We start from the raw sequence: 14,403 nt of genomic DNA on the forward strand, positions 1-14,403 counted from the left end.
TCTCCCTGCCTTGGCCAAATCAACACTGGTACTCTAAAGTCCCCATGTTTTTTCTGTCCTCCAGATATACAGTTGAATTTTTTCATGTGCAGCTATTAATTACCTCAGGACCCTGTCTCATGAGCTATTCCCAGAAGCAGCACTGACAAGAGCTTTCTGTTGTTATTTGGGTCTCATCCTCTTGGTCTTTATCCTTCTGGGTCCAAAGAATTTGGGTGAACACTTGTTCTAAAATGCTTAAACATATTGATTCATAAGTATAAAGCATTTTTTAATGGCAGAGTGTATTGAAATGTAGAGTGTACACAGATTTTAAAGTCAATCAAGGTCACTATGGGAAGGTGACTGGGAAGTAGTGAAGAGGTCTGATAGAGATGAATCAATTAGGGTTGTAATACACATGTGCATAGAAGCAATGCTAGGAATCTCTCTGTATAGCTATCCTTATCTCAACTAGCAAAAAACGCTATGTCTTTCTTATTATTGCTTATGTCTTCTCTTTAACAAAATTGGAGAAGAGGGCAGAACAGGTTCTGCCTAGAAGTAAGGGGAGTTGGGGAGAGAAGGAGGGGTGGGGAAGGAGACAGGGAACAGGAGGGTAGAAATGGCCCAAACAATGTATGAATAAATTTTTAAAAAATTTTTCAATCCTGGGCTGAGATGTAGCTTGGTGGTACAGCACTTGCCTAGCATGCGTGAGGCCCTGGGTACGATCCTAGCACCAAAAAAGAAAAGACAAAGAAAAAAGTCTTAAATCCTGACTCAAGCTCTAGTTGGATATAAGACCTTGGCAAATTTACTTAACCATCCTGATCCTCAGTTTTTCCATCTGAAAATGGGGCTACTGATGCTATACCTATAAGGAGAGGGGTGAAAAGAAGATTCAGATAGTATGTATTGGAGGTACGACCCCCAAACTAGATTCTCAATTACAAAATATATTTCATTGTATACCTTATTATCCCTTACATCTTTCCAGAAAGAATGAGCGAATGGAAAGTTTCTATTGTCCACCTGAATAATATGGTGCTATTTTGTATCCAAATGAAGGTTTTTAATGAGATTATTGGGGTACTGGTTGCAACTGAATGTAAAAAAAATAATTGTATTATTATTGCATCAATGGATATAATATGTTTATGAAATTCATTAGTCTCCAGTGTTTCCTGGTTTTGTACTATTTGAAATGTCACTGAAATATACCTAGAAATAAAAAGTTATTCATTATTAAGTGATAAAAATATTTTATTGAAAAAGAAGATGATTGGTTATCACCTTCCTATGTTTATATGATCTTCCAAAGTCAATAAATTCAGAATCATGAAAGCAATTCACTCTCTTACATGACTTTTGTATCACCATCTGTGTCACACAAAGGAGCACAGAGGTAAAGTCATTTGGTAAGTCAAGCTTCCACAGACATCCAGGCCAAAAAGTACATCAATCATAGCAATGTAATAGTGATACAGTGATTGGTTTTACTGTTAAACTGCCAAAATTTACCTTCCTGTAGTCCTTTCAAATGCTTAAAGGAATTCCTTGTGTCTGGGTTCTAGGCACTTGTCACCAATAACAGACGATGCCCTCGGTATTGGAGTCATGGCCAGAAACTATGCATCATCTGCCTTACTGAGAAGTTGTTCCCAGAAACACTTCTTAGAAAGTGGATTTCTCAAAATGGAAGTAATCCAAAATATATTGCTGTCTTTACTTATTGATGTTAATAACTGTAACAACCATATACGTTATGCTATAAAAGTTTATTTTTTATAAAGTGACTTCCATTAACTCTCTAATCCCAAGCATACATATTTGAAGCTTACTTGATAGGGCTATAAAAATTAGGACAACAATAATAATAACTTCCATTATCGATCATGTAATGTATACCTGACATCCTTTAATGTAATTCTCACAACCACCCTGGGTTAAGCTATTGTTGTTTCTATTTTACAAATGAGGAAACAGAGACATACAGATGGTAAGTAACTAGTCTGTATGATTAGTACTAAAGTCAAATTCAACCTCATATTTTAATTATAGAGTACAACTACTAATGACTTGAATCATTTAGACAGCCAGTTCATCCTTAATACTCAAAGCAAGCATCTAACCTGAATAGCTTCAGGTATTAGGCAGCTGGATAAATGAGTGCTGCTGCTAAAGCAGGAAGGAATGGTAGAGCCTATGGCAGAACTGGATAGTGTGGGTCTCCTCTAAAGTCAGTCACATTCTGGATTTGCTCACACTGTAGCAACCAAACCAAACATATCCAGTGACCAGATTCAATCCATAGATGGTATAGTTTGGATCTTGAATGTCCCTTAAAGGTCCTGCTGTTTAGGGCTTGGTCCTCAGCTTGAGTCTATTAGGAGATAGTGAAACTTTTAAGAGGAGGGGACTACAGAGAGGTCTTAGGTCATAAGGTTTTACAGAAGAGTTGTGGGATGAACATCTTTGTCTTTTTCTTTGTGTTCTGACCATCCTGAGGTGAACTGGCCTCCAGTGCCAAATGCTCTTGCCTTGAAGTTCTGTGCCACCACAGGCCCAAAGTACTGGAGCCAGAAAGTCATGAAGTGAAGCCTGCAAAACTGTGAGACAAAAAAACAAAAAACAAAAAACCCTTTTCCTTCTTTTAAATAGTGTCTGTTATTTGTTCTAGTAAAAGAAAACTCACAGATATGATGGAAAATGCATTTTAAAACTCTCAATTTCTATACTGATGTAAAGGAAATGTCAGAGTACTTCTGGAACTTTCTTTGCTATGTATAAATGCTAACTATGACCAGTGGAGATAAAGCAGACATGAAAATTGAAAAGAGTGAGATTCTTTTGAGAAGCAGAAGACTAGAAAGGAATATCAGTATGAGCAGTTTTAAGTCAAATCTATTACATTAACAAAACATTATCATACAATAAAAATATTTAAAAAGCTGCTACCATTTCTACTCCAGAAGTAGGTTGTAAGGTATGCTTCCATCATTGCCCATTGGCAGGAAACTTTTAGATGTATGACTGGAAAGCCCCACCCTGTTGGAAGCCAAAACTGCTTTCGCAGCTGGGTAACAAACATGGGGGATAAAGACTAAGAAGTGGATTGAGGTACATCTGAAGCTGCAGGTTGACAAGAAGAGTCAAACTCTTGGAATCCTAAGACAAGTCATCCATATTGCTGCTTTACCAACAGGCCACTGTTGAATACTCTAGTCCATACAGAACTGAGTAAATCCTTGATGGCTTTATGTGACCCTTCTCTCCAACCTACACTATCTCTGATTTATTTTAGTTAGTCCTGGAATTTATCTAGCTGAAGATAAACGTTTGGCAAACTGTATTTGAAAACTGACTGGCAAATTTCTGGTCATTTTGGAAAATGAAAGATAAAGACCCTTTCAAATGAGGAACTGAAGATCCACTGCTGCATTCTTGAGTTTATAAGGAGAGCAACTCTCTCTAAGGTTATTAGGTGCTAACTTGGTTATGCAGTAAGAGCATAATAAAAATGGCTAATATTTATTGAACAATCATATTATCCCACAGTGTTCTAAGTACTTCACATATACTGTCTCATTGAATAATAAGTTATCTACAATAACTGCACCAAAGCATCTGATGTTCTGGGCACCAGTGGCTCAAACCTGTAATCCTAGCTTTTTGGGAGGCCGTGATCAGGAGGATGGAAGTCTGAGGACAACATGGAAAAATAGTTCATGAGATCTCCCATCTTCAAAATAACTAGAGTAGAATGGACTGGAGTTATAGCTCAAGTGGTAGAGTGCCTGCTTTGTAAGCATGAAGCCTTGAGTTCAAAGCCTAGTCCCACCAAAAGAAAAAGCACATGGTAGGTGGATGTATATTAGTGAAAATGCACCATTAGATACTGTGTAAAATGCTTAGGAAAATATTAAAAATTATTCCAACATTGTTTGGAATTATTTACCACCTGTAAGAGATATAGTTCATATATATATATAATATATATATTACATGTATACATATGCATATATTATTTACCCATTACTTATTGGAGTTTAAATTTTTTTTAAATCACATTTATGGCACTAGGAATAAAAGAGTACATCATGGTCAATTGATGCACAGTTACACACAGAGAGATAAGTCCACCAATCTCCATGATGTGAGAGCAGAAAAAAGCAAAAATGTTGACCCAAATCATGTTCTTTTACCCACTCATTCACTCATTCATTCAGCTATTATTACCAGAGTTGTACCCTTAAAAACAAGAGGAGTGTATCTGATCTTATTGTTATTGTAAACTTGGTGAGGAAACATAATTACCCATTGATCAAACATAACACTTTGAATTACCTTTTGGGAAAAAGTAATTCCTTTATCAGGCAATCAGGATGTATCATAGGTTGCAAAACATAACAGTTGCTAGTTTGTGTTTGGTGATGTAGTACTTTCATGGCCAACTCTGACTTTGTGATATACATAGGATAACTTAATGTGAGATATTTGCATTTTGTTCCTATATGTGTGTGATATATACTAAGATATTTAAGAACAATTCTGGCTCTGAATGGTGGGTCATGATTGTAATCTCAATTTCTAGGGAGACAGAAATAGGGAAGTCAGAGGTTTGAGGCCAGTTCAGACAAAAAGTTGGTAAGAGTTGTCTTCAACCAACAAGTTGGGCATGGTAGCATGTGTCTGTCATCCCAGATACACAGGAGGTAGATAAAAGGATCACTATCTGAAGTCAGCTCAGGGCAAAATCATGAGACCCTATCTGAAAAATAACAAAAGCAAAAATGGTCTGGGTACATGGATCTGCCTAACAAGTGCAAAGACCCCAAGCTCAACCCTAGTTACTACCAAAAAAAAAAAACTGAAGAAGAGGAAGACTCTTGCAAGAATGTCTTTTAACTCATTTAAAGATAGCAATTCTAAAAAATTAATGATGCTACATGAGACTCAACTGAAAATATTCATTCAATATCACATACTGACACAAAAAGTAGGACATATTTTATGGGTGAGCATGGTAGTTGCCCTACATGATAGCAGCCTCAAAAGGTCTACTTATTGTTGCAGCCTGAATGATTCCTGTAACTATCAATTGTAAAAAGCAGCATTTGCTATTGTTTGCCCTAAAGTGACCCTATTCATACTTTAAGGTTTCTGAACATCAGTATTCTAAAATTTGATGCTCATTTGTATCTAAATTACATGTTTTTGGTGTGCCAGTCTGTATCCAATTTGGAGTATATTCAGTGAGTCTGTAGACTACAATCCTATTTCCTCCAAGTCATCACTTTTTTATCAGTCCACTGATTTGAATCACTCTAACCTTGATTGATTTGGTTCTTCTCTGAGCATTTCTTCTACTAAAGTGGCAGCTACCCTACCCAAGACCTTCAAAGGCGTATACTACTGCTTTTTGTTTAAGCTAGAGTAATGCTCAACGAGCTTCAGAAAAGCTTACAGACAGGTTCCTAAATAAATAATTAAGATTGTTTACTACATAGTAGTAAGTGTTCAGAACAGAAATATTCTTTATAAGAAGCTAACTTCCCACCTATTGAAAACTTTTGGGGAAAAAGCAATGCATTTTTTTTACCTACCATGTATAGTGCATCATCACCATACATGTTTATCATTCAAATTAATTAATTTAATATACTAATTTGTTTTAATTACTTTATTTTGAAACACACATAGTATATATTTCATAATGAATCTAAAACAGGTTCATTTTTAACCTACAATAACAACTGTATTAACAAATGTTAACTAATTGAAATGTTACTCAACCTCTGAAACTCCATTCTTTATAAAATAAAAAGTGGGAAATGAATAAAATGTCCAACAGTTTTTTTAAAAGGATGTTTTAGAATCTGTGTAGTCACTGCTTCTCTCCCCTACATACACCCTGTCCCCATATTTAGCTGGCTTATGAAATTATCCACATATAGCCCCATAGAAAGAGTAATATAACTAAAAATATGTCAGTAGGGCTGACCTTTTGTAAAGGAAAGAGTTGTTACAAAATGGAAACTAGACTCATTTGATGAAATAATTAAGGAAAATCTAATGGAATTTTGGATTGAAATGAAAGCCAAGAGATTCTAAAAGTAACACTGGATTAATGAAAATTACTGTGACCTTCTCTCAAAATAAGTCCACACTTCAGAGAAGCAATTAAAAGAGCTCACAAAATGTAGACTACATAGCTAATACCACAGAAAGCAAGTCTGAGGAATTTACAGGGTAATAATAAAAATCTCTAATAAGTTGCTGCAATTGAAAAGGCAAAAAGACGATCAATGGGGTTAATTACTAGACTGCAAAGTATAAAATATTTGCTAAAATGAAAACTAATTAAATTCATAAAGCTTTAGTAAAGGCAGTCCTGATAGGGAGTAACAAGTATAGAACCTTGTGCAAAATATAAATTCTGTCAGGCTCACTTCCCCATTGAAGAGGAAAGATCCCACCTGAAGGGCAAAAAAGAGAACAATGATGTTCTCAAGACCTCACAACTCTGTCAGTGACCTTCTCCTAAATAAGCCTGAAACACATGTAACCTTGTCTCTTTTTCCATAGTATTATATGAGGAACAGAAAAATCATATGTTGGTTTATCACTCAGTGATGAAAGAAATGACACTCCATCCCATAAGCCTTCTTCACATAGATAAGAATTATGAACTCACATTGTTGCTACTCAACAATCCATTCATTACGGTAATGAGAGATTTGGGGACAAGATCTCAATTGTTGGAATGAGTGTTGTGCCAGATATTTTTGCAGAAAACAGTTTTTTCTAAGTTTTATTATGAGTATGAACAGATGTTTACCCTCTGTTCAAGTGGAGAGTGTCTTCAGGTGACCCTGGCATTTCCCCTCTCCTTTGAGGGCTATAGTCTAAATTCAATGAAGTCAGGGGAAAAAGCACTAGGCTTGGAGGTTCCAGTTCTTACTTGGGGTCCTCCTTAGTGTATGGAAAAGGACCTCACACATAATTCCCACTTCTCTGGTAAAAGTAGAGGCAAGAAGAGAAATAAACTAAAATCAATGCCCAGGAGCTACAAAGAAAAGCCAAAACCAGAAAATACTATTCCTTATCTTCAGGAATTCAGATTTCTCAGTGTTGAGCAAGATTTGGAGGAGAGATCATAATTTAACCAAAACCTAAAAAATGAAATGGAAATAAAGCTATTGCAGCTAAGCAAAGCGTACTTTTGGAAAATGTAGTACCATTTTTATTGCCAGGTAATATGCATTCACTGTAGAAAAGATGGCTTAAAAAAGAAAAACAAAAAAGTGAGTCATGTACCCATCCAGAGACAAGAACTAGTAACATAATATATAGTATTCCAGGATATTTATACACCTTAAAATATTTTGAACAAAAAATTAAACAAGATGTTATTAGACCATATGTACAATTTTACAATTTTTTCTTTCTCCACAATAAAAAGTAATAAATATACAGGTAATGCATTTTTCAGGAGGCTGCTTTGTACACCAATTTATGTGTATATCTTAATTTACTTATTTCAACATTCCCAAAATCATCTTGTGTGAAATATTCCTTCTACAGCATATAGTTTATGTGCCTTCAGAGGTCTATAACATGTTAGCTTTCTACCACTGTAACAAAATACCAGAGATAATTTAAATTTTAAGTTTTAGTTCAAAGTTTCAAAGGCCTTCGCACATGGTCACTTAATCCAGTTGCTTGTGGGCCTGAGACAAGGCAGTACATCATGACTAAAAACTCGTGATGAAGCAAAGCTGCTCATTTCATGAGAGGGAAGCAAAGAGAGAGAGAGGAAGATGTTAGAGTCCCAATATCCCCTTCAGTGGCATAGCTGAGATGACCTAACTTCTTTTCTCTAGGACAAACCTCCTAAAAGTTCCACCACCTCCCAATATTACCATCATCTGAGAACCAAGCTTTCAATACATACTGTGGGGGTTGCTCAAGATCCAAATTATAACTCTGCATCTCCTAGGCATGTCAACAGGAAACACTTGTCCTAGGGAACTCTCAGAATTAGTGTTCTTCAGACCATAGTTTGTGAAATAATTTCTAGGGCATATTCAAACCTTGATCTGAATCAATTTTTAAAATATTATACCATGTTATAAGGGAAGAAAGTTGTCAATAGAAGACATAATGAGGTTCTCAGGTGCTTGCTTCACAGTAGACTAGGATAAGCCATAATCTACCCCTCACTTGGGAAAAACATTCCTGAAGCTCACTTTTCTCAAAGGGACCTGACAAGTAAGGATTTGAGGCCAAAAGCTTTTGCAAGTAAGAAAAGGTCATTTTTGTCTAATTTTTTCCAGTATTTAACTGCTCCTCAGAAATTTTATGGGGATGTCTTCAGGCATGTTACACTATCAAGCCAGGAAAGTCAAGTTCTAGCTAACCTCCTTCTCAAGTCACAATACTACAGATGGTGGCAGGACAGGATTTGTGATTCAGAGATTCAGGAACCCAACTGTTCTTTCCCTCTTTGGAGATGACTAACACTCCATCATCCCATGTAGATCAACGGAACATAGTGAGAATGTGTGCTGGGAAATGTCAGGCTCATCATGGGATCCTAAACAGAAACTGTCCTGCCTGTAAGCAAAATCCCACATGCAGGGCATAGCTCCTGAATTGGAGAGGGCTTTGATCTCTGCCTTAGTAGTCATCTAGAACTAAAAGGCAAGGAAATCCAACCTGAAAGTCAGAGTAGGTTCATCAGGGACCCTATAGCTATGAGCAAAGATTCACATCTTGTACTAACATCAAAATACTGACCAATAAAAAGCAGAAGCTTTGAAAAGGCAAGATTTCAGAGGAGAATCTGTGACAGAAAGGATTTCTATGAGCCCCTGACCAACTTCTACAGCAAAGCATTAAGAAAGCACTGAGATCCTCAAAGCCTTTAAAAATACAGAAAAAATTCAAGGCCAGTTATAGCCATGTCAAGCTCATCCAAATGAAAGATATAAACTTTAATACATCTTCAACCTGTTAGGAATTAAGGTGCAATAAACATGGGGTCAAAGAACATGTAGAAACCAAATCATGTATCTCTACTATGTGATTTAAGCAGAAAAAAAATAATGAATGCTAATACCTTACATGAATTCAGTATCTACTATATACTGGATGCTATTTGAATTGTTTTATAGACCAGAGCTCCTACTATACTCATTTGCAGATGAGAAAACTGATTTATGGAGTGATTAAGCAAATTGTCCTCTATTATATGACCATTAAGAGCAGAGTCAAGCCCCAGGTGCCTATCTTCACATCCGTGAAACAGAAAGCCTTATAAAAAAAATCCTGGGAACTGGAGGTGCCACTTCTACACATTTGTACTTTTCACGGAGGTAGAAGTGTTTTACAGCCTCTATAAATGAGGAGATGTTCTGCACAGGTGGCACACAATTTCCCACTCCTCCTCCCAGTCCCAGATCAAGAAAGCTCTATAAAGGCCATCTTGACAACCATGGTGCTAGGAGGTAGCCATCACTAAGAGCAAAGTGGAAATGGGTGGAGGCTATCATCTCAAAGCTTTTATGAGGGTCTTCCCTCTCATTGGAGCATTTCTTTGAGGTAGCTACCCTTAGAGTCAACTTGTCCATGTTTGTCTGGGATTTTCCCAATTCTATCATTAAAAGTCATGGACAAACCAAGAAGTTTTAGACACCCTGAATCTTTTTAAATTGTACAAAAGACAGATTTGCCTGTCTAGAACAAGTAGGGCTCCTGGAGAAGTAAACAAATCCTGGAAAAAGGATTTCTTTTAGAATCCATCTTAACTCAGACCCATCTTACATGGCAGGATCCCAAGTGAGTAGTCAGTATATGCTGTACAGGGACACGGATTTTCAGGCATTCCATGATTTCGAGGCAGGGTATGTTGAAGTTCTTACTACAATTCAGAAGGGCCTGCCCTTAAATGTTTTCCAGAGAATGAAAACACAGCTATGCATATAAACCTGTCATTGCAATATTCACCTAGGAAAGGAATGTTCCCAGCACACAAATGTAGAGAGGACCCAAAGCCAACACTGTTATTGGTAACAGTGTATTAATATAAATTCCCTCACTATTTTCAGAAAGGAATCAGAATACACAGCATAAACAGTTCAGTTAAAATGCTGCAAATAATATGGGGAAAGTAACATGTCACTGGTGATTCAGAAATTTTAGAGTGCAACAAGTTTGTGAACATATAAAATGTCAGTGAATTGAATTTAAATGGGAAAATAGTTGAGTATGTAAATTATATCTCAATAAACTGTGTGTTTTAAAGAAATTTTAAGATCCTATGAGGCATGCCCCCCTAAACACCAAAAATAAACAAACAGACCAAAACTAATTACAATAGAAGGACAGAAAATGTTAAGGAATAAAAGGGGAGAAAGGGAATTGATAACAAGATATTCATCATTCATGAAAATAAATAAAGAATTCTAAGGAAAACAGAGAGGATAAAAGCCACAATCAATTCATCAGAAATCTGTTCATCAGAAAACAGATACAAGAATCTATAAAGTTGAGTTTCTGGAAATTGATCATTTCCTTTCGTGCTATATCACACAAAAAACTAAATCTATTTTCACTATATTTGGATAGAGGTATGTTTTGGATAGTCTAACTTAAAATTAATGTGTTGTGCAACTGGTATCATAGACACAACAAGAACTTTCAGATGTTCTTAAGAGCACCAGAAATGAGATTTGAGACAAACCTGTGGACTGCCATTTGAGTTAAGATAGAGCAGACACTAAAAAATACAATCCAAAAATATAAATCCAAGAAAACGAGAGCAGGCTTTCCAAACAGTAGTCAGTGATTTGTAATCAAGTTTCTTCCCATGTGGGTGATTCTATGTAGCACACTCAAGAGTTATCAGGATTCATTCACCTGTGTTCCAGACATTAGAACTAAAAATATGGCATAGAAAACCTTTGTTTCAAAGGGAAAAATTTTACAGATCTGAATTAATTACTATAATTATAGAAAATTATTGTAACAATCACATTACTTTTTAATTAAACTTTGTTTAATTTTGGTATTAGTGATCCTCGTGTGTAGCATAATGTAATAAAGCAAGCTGACGAATAAATCTGAAAGCTGACTATTTGAAAAGCCAAGAAAAATAAATAGATTAAACTCTTAATAAACTAACCATAAGAAAATCCAAAAATAGGAATTAGAAACAGGATGTAACTAAAAATTTGGAAGAAATTTCATAATTTTAAAGCATTGGGTAAAGGTATAAAATTTAAGCTAACAAACTTGAAGATCTAGAATTTCAACCTATATCACAATAACCTACAGAAGCTCATTAAGAGTTTCTGAGTCAGAGACCAAGGATGGTAGTACATGCCTGTAATCTAGCTACTTGGAATGTAGACATAGAAAGGGTGTGGTTCCAGGTCAGCCTTGGCAAAAGTTTGTGAGACCCCCATCTCAACCAATAGCTGGGAATAGTGGCATGTGCCTGTCACCCCAGGTACAGTGGGAGAGTTTTTGACTCAGTGTATCTAGAGTGGTCAGCCCCCAAGAAATTACCAACTGTAACAATATCCTAGATGATACTGATGCTGCTTGTCTGAAAATCATACTTTGAGAACCACCTATTTAAGTAAAGTAGAGCTATTTCTGGGTAAATATGAATAACAAAATGATTCAAGAAGCAAAAACTCTAAAAAGTATCAAAAATAATTATTGAGGACTTACTTTGTAAAATGCTTCTTAAGCTAGAGAATTTTCCACTTGAATTATTTAAAACTACTAAGAAACATAAAATCCCCATATCAAGTCAACAATTTATGAGCATTAAAATGTAAGGAAGCATATCCAGTTCATCTGGAAGCTGGTAAAACCCTGAATGCATAAGATGGAGAAGGGAGTGACATGGGCCTGTGGTTGTGGTTCAACCATTTGTGTAGTTATGTAATCTTACATGAGAGATCAAGTCATAAGTTAGATAAAAACAAAGATGTGCTTAGCAGTGACTTCTCAGCCTAACAGAGTGTACACATCGTAACCAGTTGCTAATCTATTTCAAACTCATGTAGGAACATGGGCATAAATGAAATACTGATAAGCAGATGAATAAAAATGCTCAACCAAGTATCATTATTCCAGAAATTTAGCTATGCTTCAATAATAGAACTTATATGTGTGTATGTGTGTGTGTGTGTCAAATCAATTGGTTTGATCAAAACAAATTAAAATAACTTGTGTTCAAAACATCTTTATAAACTAGAAATTAAAAGGAATCTATTAAACTTGATTTTGAATATCAATCTCGACATCAAAATGTGTTATAAAAATTCTTTATAGTTTTAAGTAGTTTCTCAAGACCATAACACTTCCAAAATTACTTAAAAGTTCCCCTAGATACACCAATATGGATGAACGTTTGCATTGAGTGAAGCAGCAGCTCTTGAAGACTATTCAGACTGAAAACTGTGTTTTTTATGGGCGGGGAACATTTCACTGGGGTTTGGAAAGTTAGGAAACTTCCTATTAGGAAAAGTCAAACTTGTTTTTCAGTGTCTTTAATATGTACTGCAATATGCCATGCAGCACATCCTCTCCTAAATGATCAAGAATAATACTCGTTTTGAGAAACCACTGATAGAACATTTTGGAGAATTCTGACAGGGAATCTGATTAACTTTTCTATGGCAAACTGGGTTATCCGATTTTCTCCATTTTATCCTAAAGACTAAACACTGGAGCTCAGTGTGGCAGCACTGTAATCCAGAAGCCTCAGACAAAGAAGTTGCTAGCAGCAGACAGCAATCAAATGTCCTTATGGTCGTGTTTTATATGGCTTCTTAGGCATGCTGTAGACATTGTCATATTTGAAATCCTCCAATATTTTCTTGACATTCCAGATATTGATTGAAAGCTTTGCAGATGTCTAAGAAACTCTGCCTCTGTCTTAAGAAAATGTTTCAGGTAACTCACTGGGATTTGTTTCGTGATTTATGTGGCTACTGACATTATTTTTAAATGAATATGACACACACATCATTTCATTTTGGCAGGTTAAGGGTCACATTCTGAGATACTGTGAGGTATATTATGGAAGCAACAAAAAATTATATATATCTATACTAATAATGCTTCACCAAGTAATGATGATTAAATTTTATTGTGTGTTGGTCCATGCTCACTTTTAAGCTCTATTAGGGAAATTAGGTTCTTAATTTTTCCCCAGTGCATAGAAACATATGATGAAAACTGCTTCCAGTATGCCTTGTCTGTCCTCATGACACTTGGCAAGAAGTGCTGACAATTCAGCTTGTCTACCAAGGATATTCAGTAGACTTTTTGTACTCTTTTTAATTTACACATATTGACTATTTCAATCACTCTTGATAGTCTATTCCCTTTTCTAATTACTCCAAGACTAGAAATGCTTTAATATTAATTTTAAAATTCTTTAGCAAAAACAGAATGCAGTAAATAACTTGCAATTCCCTTTTGGAATCTAGGCAGACTTTTCCCATTCTTTGCTGACCCTCATTTATGCCTTCTTTTTTAGTCAAAGTTATATAGGAGTAAATTGTCCAACATGCAAACCCACTCCTTGGAAAAAAAAAGTGGAATGCTTAAGGAAGAAGTATTAATTCTGGTTTTGTTTTGTTGTACTGAGGATTAAACTTATGACCTTGTGCTTAGTAGGCAAGTGCTCTACCTCTGGAGCCATGACTCCAGCCCTTTTTCCTTTGGTTATTTTTGAGACAGGTTCTCTCTTGAGGCCCATGCTGGCCTGGACAACCATCCTCCTATTTACGCTTCCCACACAGCTGGGATGACAGTCAAGTGCCACCACACCCTGCTTTTATTGGTTGAAATCAGGTCTCATGAATGTTTTGCCTGGACTGACCTCAAACTGTGATTCTCCCAATCTCTGCCTCCTGCATACCTAGGATTAGAGGCTTCAACTACCATGCCCAGCAAGTATTCATTCTTAATGGCTAATATTATAATATTCAATAATGCCACAAATGGCATCCCATTAGTCTACAATCTGTAGTTCACCTTTCAAACATTTCTTTCTCTTAAGAAATATGTTAGGGTCTAGGGAAATATTTTTCTTTTGTGGTACTGGGGTTTGAACTCAGGGCTTGAACCTTGAACCACTCCACCAGCTCTTTTCTGTGATGAAGTTTTTTGAGATAAAGTCTCGTGAACTATTTTCCTGGGCTGTGTTTGAATCATAATCCTCCTGATCTCTGCCTTCTGAGTACCTAGGATTATAGAACCCTATCTTGAAAATAACTAAAACAAAAAGGTTCACAGAGAGGCTCAAGTAGTAGAGAGCTTGTCTATCAGTTATGAGGCCCTGAGTTCAAATCTCAGTACCATCACAATAACTTAATATTTGAAAGTTTTTCA

This window comes from Castor canadensis, chromosome 3 (assembly GCF_047511655.1).
Source record: "Castor canadensis chromosome 3, mCasCan1.hap1v2, whole genome shotgun sequence".
NCBI lineage: Eukaryota > Metazoa > Chordata > Mammalia > Rodentia > Castoridae > Castor > Castor canadensis.